The 12,836-nt window shown below is 42.5% G+C and overlaps 1 long non-coding RNA gene across 1 annotated transcript; it reads left to right on the forward strand.

Moving 5' to 3' along the window:
- Positions 1 to 6,784: 6,784 nt before the first annotated feature.
- LOC137150008 (uncharacterized) lies at positions 6,785 to 10,219 on the forward strand. The gene is made up of 2 exons (XR_010918866.1): positions 6,785 to 7,044; positions 10,000 to 10,219. It is a non-coding gene; the product is annotated as an uncharacterized lncRNA (long non-coding RNA).
- Positions 10,220 to 12,836: the final 2,617 nt, after the last annotated feature.

The raw sequence follows: 12,836 nt of genomic DNA on the forward strand, positions 1-12,836 counted from the left end.
TGATTGATGACCGCTTAACACCTGCAGCGGTCACTGTAAAGGGAAACCACCAGAAAGGTTAATAGACCACCTCAAGAAACACAGCCTTGGGATGGCTGGCAAGGATAGCTGGAACCCTTTCCATTTCCGCACACTCAGGTGGTTGTGGTGTGGCAGCAACTCCTACTCTCCAAATGCTCTGGGCCATGGAGCCCCACTTCCAGATTTGTTTTAAAGCCACAGTTGAAATGTTAAGGAATGTTGGTATTGTTAGCCTGTACTTTAAAATGATCTCACAGGGTTAATCAGTTGCTTTTCACCTCATCCACCTTTACACTTTTGTTTTTCTAAAACTTTAATGGAGGGAACTTTGGATAACTAAACAAAACGCGGGCTAAGGCACCTGTGTTGCAAAAATTGTACTTAGTGGCTCTAGTTTTACAAGCAAAATGCACCACCTTAAGAAATAAATACAATGTCTAAGAATCAGCTCAGTAAAGCTGTAAAATCAGAGGCTAATAAACACAGCAAGTAAAAACATAAAAAGTTTAAAACCAGAAAACTGTTGCCAGTAAAACGCTAAAAACTATAGCAGCAAAATATAATATAAAACTAAAATATAGTAAATTAAAAGCAAAAATAATTTTTTTAAAAAAAGTTAAAAATAGCTTTTGTAAAAATTAATACTGCAGGGTTGAAGGGAATTAAACAGTTAAAAGTTGTAAAAATATTAAAAAGTAACAGTTATAAAAATGTTAAAATAGTAACTCTTATTAAGAATAAATTCTTGGTTTAATAACTTCCAGTAGGGTAACTACAAGTATAACTAGGTACAGTCACATGGGTGAAACCCGAAGAGTGAAACAAATTATACAAGGGGGTCAGGTAGTGGCTACTACTACATTTTTGTCCCCAGGAGCCTTTACAGCTATTCTAAGGGAAAATGGGCCCTTTTCCCAAAGGAATTGTCTGTAAACAATTAATTGTAAATAATTAGCAGGAAAAAAAAAAAAACTAATTTGAATCATTTGGCTACTGGACAATTTAGTCAAAATTACAAAAAGAAAAATAAGTGTTTCCACTGAAACTTGTCTCCGAATGTACAAAATGAAAATGTAATGAGTACAATTGTATAAAAACAATTAAAGTAGTTTAATAAAAAAAATGATTATAAATGTAAATATTTTGGTGTAATTATGTAAGCTTTTAAGGACCTAAACCAATACTTTTATTTTGTAAAACCTTATTTTGCATGTTTAAAATTAAGTGATTCTTTAATAGAGATATATAGACACACACACACACACACACACACACACACTCCACTACATGCCCATTTGAATGTTTTTATTTGAAAATGTAAAAAAATTATAAATACTTTGTGCCAAACACAGACAGCTAGTGTTGCTTGGCTTTGTTATCTCTTGCATGGGTAGTGCCTACACTGAAGCGCTACAGCAGTGCCACTGCAGTGGTGCCGTATTTTAAGCGTAGGCTAGCCTTAAGTAATACTTCATTCAGACTCAGATGTGACGAAGAATCACAACTCAATAATTCTTAACTGTCTTTAGTAGTTGAAATAAAATATCGAACATAGCTGTTCATTTTGATCAATTGTCTGCCTATCTTTCAATAGCCCTGCGTGAGGGAATGTCAAAAAGCATGATCTCCTCACCCAAAATAAAACAGAACTGGCAAAAGAATTAGTTCAATAGCTTAAGTGAATTTTAAGCTACTCCATGAATATGGAGTGGATGGACCTTAGTTTGGATTCAGATGAAAGAAATCTCTGAGTTAGTTATATGACTGCCATAATACGGTGAACTCAGTTCTTTTTGTGTGTGTTTCTTTTCTGTTTGGAAGGGAAAAGCAGATGTATTTCTTTGGAGAGTGATCTAATAAACAAATGAATTTTGAAGTTGACCAATATATTTTTAAAGCCAGAAGGGACCGCTGATTATCTATTCCGATCTCCTGCTTTACACAGGCCATAAAATGTCAGCCAGTAATCCCTGCATTAAGGCCAACAGCTTGTGGTTGAACTATCACATATCCTTTAAAGAAAGGCATCCAGATTTGATTTAAAGACTCCAGGTGCTGGTGAGTTTACTCAGCCCATGGTGGACTGTTCCAATGACTGAGAACCTTTGAGATCAGCTGATTGAAAGACACTCGGACAGGGGAGCTGGAAAATCATCCACTTTGCCAGTGTTGGGGAACCCATTTTTTTCCTCCAGAGTATAACTAATCTAATCTAAAATCCAGTGACGATAATGGAAAGACACCAATTGATTTCTAGGGACTTTGACTCAACCCCTTACTGTACTAACTCAAATGCCACAGAGATGAGCTCAGTCTAAGTAGATTAGACCAAAAGCCTGAGTTTTCCATACTGTTCTTCCTCTTAGCTATGTGGAGGAAGGGCTCAGGCACTTGTCTGCCGCTTCTGGGAATTCTGCCTCAAGTGACTGAGCAGCTGCTAACAGAGCCCACAGACAGATCCATCTGCAAGCACAAATCATTCCTATTTATAAGGGCCCAGTGCTGTGAGATGCTGAGTATCCTCCATTTGAAATGAAATCAATGGGAGTAGGGAGGACTCAATGTGTTTCAGGATCAGGCCAAAAATGCACATTATAGAAAATGTGAATGAATCACAAATCACATATACAGCACCCCATGAAGTAAATGGTAAAACTGGATTACTAGCCCCCTCTACTATTAAATGAAAGGTTTTTTTTGATGTATTGTATTGAAAGGTGTGTAGGAATGAGTGCATGTCAAGGAAAGGAGGGTGGTTAGGAATAGACTAGCCAATGATGCTGGCAGGCCAAAATGGAGATGAATTATCAATGTGGGTGAGTATAGAGAAGTTAACTGCAGATAGCAGTGAACAGTGAGAATTCAGATTAGCTCCCTGTGAATAGACAATCCAATATTGGAATCCTAATCTCAGGTGCAAGGGTCAGGTTCAATAGTTCCTTTTAAATAAATATAACATTTGAGCCCCATCTACAACCACACTCACACATATGGCTTTTGGATGTTCAAATATAAGTACCCTAGTCTCCATTAAAGCTATTTTTCTTCCCTTCTCAGAAGCACATGCAGTGTCTTGGTAAACAGGGAGCACAAACAGTCCTAAACAAACAAACCAATCACTGAACTAACTGATCAGATGGACTGTGCTCACCTACCCACAATTCTGGTTAATAGCAGAAACACCAGTTACACCTCACCCATAAATCCATCCCCACCTAACTCAACTGGGTGCAGCAGGTCCCCTCTGCTGCGGACTTACTCCAGCCTGCTGATGTTAGCTTCCTCCAGTTTACTGTTGCATAAACTTCAGTTACTAGCTCCTCTCTCCTTCTCTACCACCACTCCAGAGCAGATACCATATAAGCCACCAAAGACATCTGACCAAAACAGAGATAATTAGACTTTAATAAGAACCTGGTTGTCTAGTTGTGGCCTGGTTACCTAGCTTGAGTCCACTAACCTCTAGATTAGGGTATCCCACTTTCCCTCTTGAATAACACCCATGAAGTCTCACACTTGCAATCCCTTTCACTCATCTACAATTAAATAGCATTCTGTAATGCTGTTTATGAGCGTGGAACACAGAGAAACTTTGGATGGCACAGTTTTGGGCAATCTCTGGACCTCCTCTAAGATATGCAAATTATATCTGCCAACAGGTAGGAACCCTCAGTTCTCATACTTCACCTGTAGAGGGAACCAGAGAGTTTCCATTCCAACAACATTGCTAGTTTAAGGGCAATACACTTATCTTAGGATGTGGTTTAAAAAAAAACCAAACAAACAAAAAAACCTATTTTATTTCAGTGAAAATTTTGAAACTAAACAACTTTATTAATATCTTGCTGATAGTTTTGATTTTTCAACAGAAAACGTAAATGAAAATTTTCATCTCATTTCAAATTGAAATTTTTGTTGTTTTGTTTTTCCGAAACCAAACTGAAATGACAGTGTACATGAAAACCTAAATTACAGATTTTGTTTAGTTTTGGTTTGAGTATTTTTCACTGACAAACAATTGGATTTCAACTGTATTTTCAATTTATCAAAAATTTCAATGAAACTGCATTTTTCAATGAAAAATCATTTTAACCAACTTTCCGTTCTAATCTATCTGTGCATGCTATTTATAGGGTGTCAAGCTGAGCCTTCCAGTAACAGCTCTATGAATGTAGCTCTCCCTCCTCCTCCAAAGACAATGTACAAACAGATCCCACAAACTGCAGAGCCAGAGCTGTAGAGAGTCTGCTAGACGCCATGAAATCATAACTGGAATCCTAGCCGCTGTTAGACGGCGGAGCTGTGTAGAGAGGAGGGTAAGGGAAGGTAACTGAAAACAAACTGCATTCTTGAGCCTAGAGGGGAGAGCTCTGTGTGGATTGCCAGCATAAATCCCTCCAACCCCTCTGCAGCGCTAAAAAGACACGGCTGTTTTTTCCTTTACATGTTTTAACATCTGGCTACATGGTGGGAGTGGGGAGGAGGAGGAGGAGACTGGATTGTTTAATAATCATATGCACTTCTGGCCTTTGAAAGTTACAGGGGCACTATTTCCCTTTCCCAGGGATAATCTTTGAGTTTATAGCTTCCTTTTATAATCCTAAAATTGCAAAGGGGGTAGGATTTGAGCATGGGGAACTTGCCTCCCTTGCTGTGATTTCTGCAGGTGGGTTGGGGGCCGTGGGGGATCGACCCTGAAATTGCTAGCACAGCCTGGTTAAATGTGATTAACAATGCAGTGCTTTTCCATATCAGGAAGCGGAGTTCCATTCCAGTCTGAGCTCCCATGAGACAGGAGTTGGAAGGGGATGGTGCCAGCAGGATGATGATAACACGGGCAGTGAGCAATGCCCCATACACACAGGGAACCTTCACTAAGCCTATGCAGAGGACATCACTTAGTTTCAAGCCCATATGTTTTGCTACTGTGAAATACAAACCCAACACACAGAAAGGTAGGAACCCGATATCCAGAATGGCTAGCGGTGACCATTGTCATAGCTCAGGGGACCCTGTCCCTGCTCAGAGGCAACTGAAGGAAAGAGGGGTCTGAAACAGAGGAAGTGTCTAGGTCACTAATGACCCATAGCTGTTAACCCTCTCCTATTGACCACTGGATGGTAACAGGCTCAGCTTTTCCTAACGGAGAGGTGTTCACATCGCTTAGTAATACCCAGCACGGCTGGGACTCGCACACCCGCCTTGTTGTAAGTGTCAGGAGCATACAGCAGGCCTGGAAACTGAACTACCCTCTCCGCCCACCCAATGGTGGAGCAGTGAGGGGAGAAGCTCAGATTGCCATTGCCTCTATACTGTGCCCTTTTTGTGAGCACAGGATTTCTCCAGGGCTGCTGGTCTAGCACTGAGCTCACTTTTTAAACATGAAACAGGAGAAGAAATTCAGGGTAATCCAGAGAAAATGACAGCCGCATCCAGGACTCAGGCTTTCCTATGAGTAAAGGATCAGCCTTGGACTTCGGATTTCCGACTAGTCCATGTTTACCCAGCTTCAATTCTGAAAGTGCCTGTTCCATGTACAAACACAGAGTGCTGGCAAGGTCTAAGGGAACCAAAGTTCAGCTGCAGGGAATGTGGGTGGAAGGGTGGTACTGCAGCTTCTCTGGCAACAACACAGGTCGTTAGAGCAAATAATTCTGGTCTGCAGCAGAGAGTGAAGGAAAACAGTGGGGAACTCCACCTCCCAAAGCGGGGGTCTCTACATGCTCCAGACCATAAAACCTGGGGCTGGGCAGAAATCCAAGCCTCCTCCACGAGCCATGTTAAAAGCTGCTGAATAACCCCCACAAGTGCACATTCACCATGGCACATCCAGGGTTCAGTGCCGTCTGGGAGATTATTGAGTTGCCGTGTTATACAATGGTCTTCCCACTGCGTCACATGAGAAGAGGGTCTGCAACTGCCTCACTGAAGGCTCCAAAGCCCCTGCACTCTGGACCCCTAGCCCAGCAGCACAAGCTGGAGGAGAATGGGTTCAACTTCAGCATGCTGCGTGGTTGACATCTGAGCACTCATTTCCCTGGATCCACACAGCCCTCCTAAAACACAGCACCTGCAGCGTGTGCTCGTTAGTTCCCTCCTGTTGACTCAAGTTATTGCCTTTTCTCATCTGAAACATGCTAACATGCTCTTCTCTGCTGCCATTCATCTAAGGAACTCCAAGCACAACACAAACATTGGTTACCCATCACACCACCCCGGTACGCCAGGTAGTCTTCTCCCTGATTACAAAGGGGGAAACTGAGGCTCAGTTACCCAAAGTCACACAACACACCAATGGCAAAGCCAGGCACAGAACTCAGGTTTCTTGACTCCTGGTCTCCCCACTTTAGTCACCAGACTGCACTGCCTTCCTTCAGAAACATTAATTCTGCTTTCTTTTGCTAATTTAAAAAAAACTTCACTCTATTTCTGTAGGTGAAATGCTTTCCTTAAGCAGAGCTCTCCCACATAGAGGTGCTTTTTAAAGGTCCACTCCAATGCACTTGAATGTTTCAATCATGCGGTCTTTACTGTCCCCCTTTCAGCTGTGAAATAGCACTAGTCTCACACACGCCAGCTCACACACGAAGCAGGTTCAGACACTCATCCAGAAGTCCCCCTGCATTAAAAGGAAACCATATGTGGCTGCCTGTACTTATTGGAAGGTGTGACCAAGCAACTCTCCAGCCAATCAGAACTAACTAGTGCTAAGAATTTTGCAGGCATGAAGCAACTGAACTTGTTTATCACTTTGACATCTGGCACCAGCGCAATAACTTAAACTGCCTTAAACCGCCTTCGTACAAGGAACTTGTGATACAGACAACTGCAGCTCACAGCCCACAGGCTGAGACTGATTACACTCCCTACAAAGGGTACAGAGCTTGGATTGGAAAAGAACGCAGAAGAGCCATGCTGGGTTTTCAACGTGCATTCAGGTTGCTCAACCCAACAGTAAGGAATCAGATTGTTCCCAGAGCAAAAATTACATCTGGACCACCAGAGGATAATGTCACTCCAGCTGTGAGTAACCTTTTGTTAAGGGCAGGGGGTAGTCAATAGGCGGACCACGAGCCAAATCCAGACCACCAGACGCTTTTGAATGGATCACTAAAATTTTTTTTTTTTTAAACTTATCGTTATTATTTTGGTATTATTTTCTTGGGAATATACCTTGATCAAGAAATTTGGACCTTAACAAAAAATAGTTGATTACCGCTGGTTTAAGGGACTACTGATAATCTATTATTGCAAATGTAGCAATTTATTGTCTTCTGGGCACTCAAAATGATTAAAAAAAAAATCACTGATAACATTGGGATCTCCTAAAATGACAAGTATCTCCTGTGTGTGAAAGCAAAAAAAGGAGGATCTGATGGAAAAGAAAATATAAACAATGACACTTTAAGAAAAGGAGAAACTTAAGCAAGTTTTCTTTGGGGTGAGGATAGGAGAAGCTGAGACTCATCATTTTCCATTCATTGAATTTCATATGGGCATAAAAGTAAAGGTATAAAGAAGAGGGAAATGGCAAGTTTAACTTGGGAATAAAATCAACCCTTTTCTTAGAAATTGCTGATCAGCTCAGAGTGTTTTCCCTGATGATGGATCAAATTCTGCTCCCAGTGACTGCACTGAAGTCAATAGGGCTGCTTTGCTGTAACTAAAGTTGACTCACTTTGATTCCCAGGGGTTATTTTTCTTTATACTCTACTTCCTTCTCTGATCAGTCAAATGACAGAAAAGGACCTCTTTTCACCAGTAGGCAGGGACAAGCTGTTCAGCTTTGGGTGTGAACACGCACCAGGCCTGAACCTATACCAGAACAAACCACAATTCTACTTCTAAATCCAGGGAGAGTGGGTTCCAGACCTGCACTATATGGCTTGGACCCATCTCTGCTCCACTTGGCACCATCACAGATGTTGGTGCATCTCCTGATTTTGATAAGATACGTTCTTTTCATACAGAGGCAATTCCCTGCTTTGTGAACAGCTTTATGTAGCCAGTAAGTTGGAGACCCCAAACAAAGGCCTCTGATCCCGAAGAGATCTCTGATATTGGAATCAACAGGGTTTTGCAGAGGTGCAGCCATTTGCCTGCATCGTGTTCACTGCAGGATAGAGGCCAAAATGTGCAGACAAAAAACATCTCTCCTTTTAACTCAACTTAAAATCTGTTTGGCATCTACTTGGTTAAAAAGGAAGCCTCTTTGGAGCTGTGACAGAGGTTAAGTCAGCATCCATTGTTGCTCAGATCTATTACACGTACCAGGAAACAGTGGGGATCAGTCACCTGCAGGCTGACTTATGGCGTGAATTTAAACAAACAGTCAGTGGCAGAAACTAAACTGTGTTCCTTTTATTAGAATAATCTAGCTCTTTGTTTTGAGTAGCCTGCCAGAAGTGTTGTGTTCAGAGGTGAATAGGGGCACCTCTCTCTCATATGGGCCAATAAATAAAAATAAACTTTAAAAAAAAAGTCATACAGAAAGAAGACACTGTCTCATTCTGGCTATAAAAAACACTCCCCTTGTCAGGGGGTAGGGCAAGGGATCATGCTACAACTGCCTACCATTTTTGCTCTATCACTAAGATTTAGCAACAGTGCATAGGGGCATTGCATAACAGGTCGTGTCGCAGTTTGCTTCACTCTACTTTTGGTTTTGTTTGTATTTCTATAGAGATCTAACACCTCCCTTCCTCTTTCAAATCGCCTCTCCTCACCACCACCAAACTCTTATTTTAGTCAAGCCTTTAAAATGGGAATTTTGCCTGTTGAAATTGCATCTGCTGTCATCAATGTGTAGCTGTGCAGAATTCTCTATTGTATTCCTGCTTTCTTCTCCTTTCCCAAGTGATTTTGTGACATGGGGCACGGGCCTATCCTAAACTCAAGAAAAAAGTCAAATCCTGACACACTGCCTTAATTGTTAGTTTCCCTTCCTTACTCAAGACCCTCAATGAAGTCAACAGAAGTTTTGCCAGAGTAAGGTCTAAATAAAAATTGAATAAGAGCCTCAGACTTCGGTCCAAATTTTTATACTATTAATGGGCTTTGCTCTCAGGAACAGAGCACAAAGGAACAGTTGTACATACAGTGAGCGAAAAACTGTTTGCAGCCAGCGCAGACAACTTGTTACTAGGTGAAACTTTGTCCAGGCCATTGCTGCTGCTCTTGGGACCTCAAAATGATTTAAAAGTCAGACTGATTGTCACTGTTCTCTTCAGGAATGCATTATGCACAGGCTGCAACCTTCTTGCTGAATGGGAGGAGCAGGCAGGCTCATGGCACTGATCAGTGACCTTGGAAAGCTGAGAGCGAGCAATTATTGCTCGGTGATTCTGGACGTCCTAGACCTGGAACCATTGCTGAGAAGTTAAGAGTGAGCCTTCTGTGCATGGGATGAATGTTATGACCTGGGCTTTCTTGAACTGTGGGAACAAACCAAACTGAAAACCAGAACAGGAAAGCTCAGCTCTATGCCAGCAGGTAGAGATGGCAGGTGCTCATAAGTCATGTTGTCCCAAACCAGGTCCCAGCTAATGACAAGGTCTGAGCTAAGGAACTGGATTACTTTGAGTTCCATGCCCAAATTTAGATGCAGAAATACATGAACAGGCAGTGACAGAAATAAATTGACATATCAAACCACAGTTAGTCCAGAGCCAGTGGGAATCGGTGCATTTAGCTATATCATCTCCTGCTCCTCTTCCCATCTCTCTAGTAAGCCAAGGCTCCTGGTCTCACTGTGAACCTGTTCCTACATTCCCTGCACACCCAAACTTCCGACCTGAAACTCCTGTTGAGTTCAATGCACACAGAATGCAGGCTGGAGATCTACTGGAACTAGCTACGCAGGCTACAGTTTGAACCCACAAAGTCCAATAAGATGGTTTCCCACCTCCATACTGATTTATGATGCATGGAATGCTGCACAAGACCCCAAATGACCTCTGGTTTCTCTCCCATTGGCAGCAACAAGCCATTGCGATGGTTGTGATGTTTGCAGCCTTCCTGGTCCCCGCGGGCTGGATTATGGCACATCTGGAGGACTACAAGCGCAGGTCTAGTGAGTGAGGGACAGGAGGAACATGCACAGGAGAATGGGAAGGAAGAGGAAACTATCGAACAAACCCTTTTATGGCAAGCTGCCCCTGGAGGATTTTATCATTAAAACATCATGAAAAAACCACAATGGGCTGAGTAGATTTTTGTTTGGGTATAATAATTGAATTATACATGCTGGTTAGGGTAGAGCTAGAGCCTGCCTGAATGACACCCAGCACAATGGGACTGCGTCGTAACAGGGGCCTCTAGGTGCTATTTCAATATAAACATCCTCTTACAGCAAGCTCTGACTAGGGAGCTTTTAATTTTTCTCTTAAGCAGGACATTTCATGCATCTCCGTTCACCAACAGCATAGCCTTAAGTCAAGTCCGTGAGGAATGAGGTAAGGAGCAACTTCATCACCCAAGCGCATTCAGTGTGCAGGCCCAGCCACTGAAGTGCAATAGAGCAGACACACTGACAAGATGATGCTACATGATCAGTAAGGCCTGGTCTACATTTGCCACAAAATTTGGCAGCAGTCAATGGGAGATACGCAAGCTAAGTAGAGTACTTCCTAACTTCTACTTACCACTGCGTCCCCACTAAACTGAGCCAATGGGAAATGCCCTGCCGTAGACACAGCATTGATCTTTTTGTGGGGAAAGGGGGGGGTGAATTAATGCCATCGACTTCCAGATCGATGGAGCAGGTCTCTCCTGCTGTTCAAGCTATCCCATAGAATCGATCCAGCAGCGCCGACTGTGCCGCTGTAGTGAAGACATACCCTCTCAGCGGTAGGACTGGAAAGCTGTTAAGTGGGACTGCTTCTCAGAAGTGCTGCGCATCCACAGTTCACACTGACTTTCACTGGGGATGTAGGTGCTGTATGCCTGAAAAATCAGGCCCATTGGCCAAAATGCACAAAGCTATATAGGCTCCTAACTTCCACTGCAATCATACTAAATACTAGACCTAAATACTTTTGTGGATCTAGGCCCTGTGTCTAGCTATTTTATGGGAGAAGGGGGAGAAACTAAAGGGGAATCGGGGGAAATTAGTGCCAAGCAAACCCAATCTGCCCTGGGGGAAAATTCCTTCCTGACCCCAAATATGGTGATCAGTTAAACCCTGAGCATGTGGGCAAGACTCACCAGCCAGACACCCAAGAAAGAATTCTCTGTAATAACTAAGAACTCACCTCATCTAACATCCCATCACAGGCCATTGGCATATCTACCACAAGTAGCCAAAGATCACTCACCATAGCATCCCCTCCATAAATTTATCAAGCTGTTTTGAAGCCAGCTAGGTTTTTTGCCCCCCACTGCTCCCCTTGGAATGCTATTTCAGAACAAGAGGGCACTCGATGAAATTAAAACAAAATTTAGAACCTATAAAGAAGGAAATGCTATTTACGCAGGAATTCCCTGTCAGACAAGATCACTGAGCCAAGCATGGAGGTGGGAGAATAAAAAGGATTAAGTCATTTTATAATCACCTATAAATTCCATAGATGAAACTAGTGTAGGTTGACTACATCTAACCAAGTCTCACACCCTCAGATTTTCTCTACCTCAGTTCATCATTCCTGCACTGATAACATGCAACCTCTTTTGTGGTGTGCTTGTCATGAGTGTGAGGAAAGACCTAAAGAGCAGATGCAGAACTACAACAGTGGGAAATCCTAGTGATGGCGGGAACCTTACCTCAATGAAGAAATCAGATGTGTACTTTGACAAACTATTGGTACAAGTACTAGTGAATAGCATGTCAGCTTTCAGAATAAGCCAATCCTAGGACACTGTCCCAAGCACATGTGCAAGAATATAAGTATGAGATCTTGTTTAAAACAAACTTTATAAAGCTTACTGGAAGTTTGTCACAACAGTTTATTTTTCATCATGACACCATCTGCCCAACTGATGGGTGGGAAGGGGGCCCCCATTGCTGTCTGCAGAGGCAATCACTGACATCAGTCCCATACCCAAAAGAGCACCAGTTACCTAGCAGAGATTAAAGTCCTGCTTGGATAACATCCTGATGAGTGTTTATGCTCACCCAGAACCTTTCCTTTGGTGCTTGTCCCATTATAGCCTAGGGCAGAAGGCAACCCTCTTCTTGATGTGGAGCCTGTACCCACCCACAGAATTGGTCTATTCGTTCCGCCAGCTGAAGAAGCAGCTGACTCTTTTGCCCTTTTCCAACTCCTCCCAAGAAAGGTGTTTTTCAAATAGATGGCTCCTTTACTAGGTTTCTCTCCTTGGTAGATGAAAGAAATCTATGTTCCTGAAAGACCCAAACTGGCCACACTACAAGTGATACCATGGAAGAGTGACTACATAATTGAACTGAAAGAATATTCAACTAAAAACTGGCATAAGAGCCATGGGAAGTGCCAGAATACACAGGCAGACTAAACCAAAGCAATGAAGCTTTAAGCTCTGTTAGAAAAGCTTTCATTATCTGCAGCTTGGTTCTGTCTCCCTTCCTCACAGTAAGTTGCTACCCCACGTAAGTAAGGGTGAGAAAATCAGAGATATTGGGAAATGTGTCAGTTTCACAGACAGAACCTCAAATGCTGCTCTTGGCAGTCACCCATATTACAATTCATTGTTAAGCTGTATTGATCTGTAATTAAGACTACCTCTGAATGCTGTGTAAGATCTTAAGTTATTCAATTAGATTTCGAAAAGTATGTCAGTTCCCCTTTAAACAGGACACAACCCAAGAATAGAGTAAGAGCACGTGAACAGAACCGTAG

This window comes from Emydura macquarii, unplaced genomic scaffold (assembly GCF_026122565.2).
Source record: "Emydura macquarii macquarii isolate MOO-44397 ecotype Brisbane River unplaced genomic scaffold, CSIRO-AGI_Emac_v2 contig_960, whole genome shotgun sequence".
NCBI lineage: Eukaryota > Metazoa > Chordata > Testudines > Chelidae > Emydura > Emydura macquarii.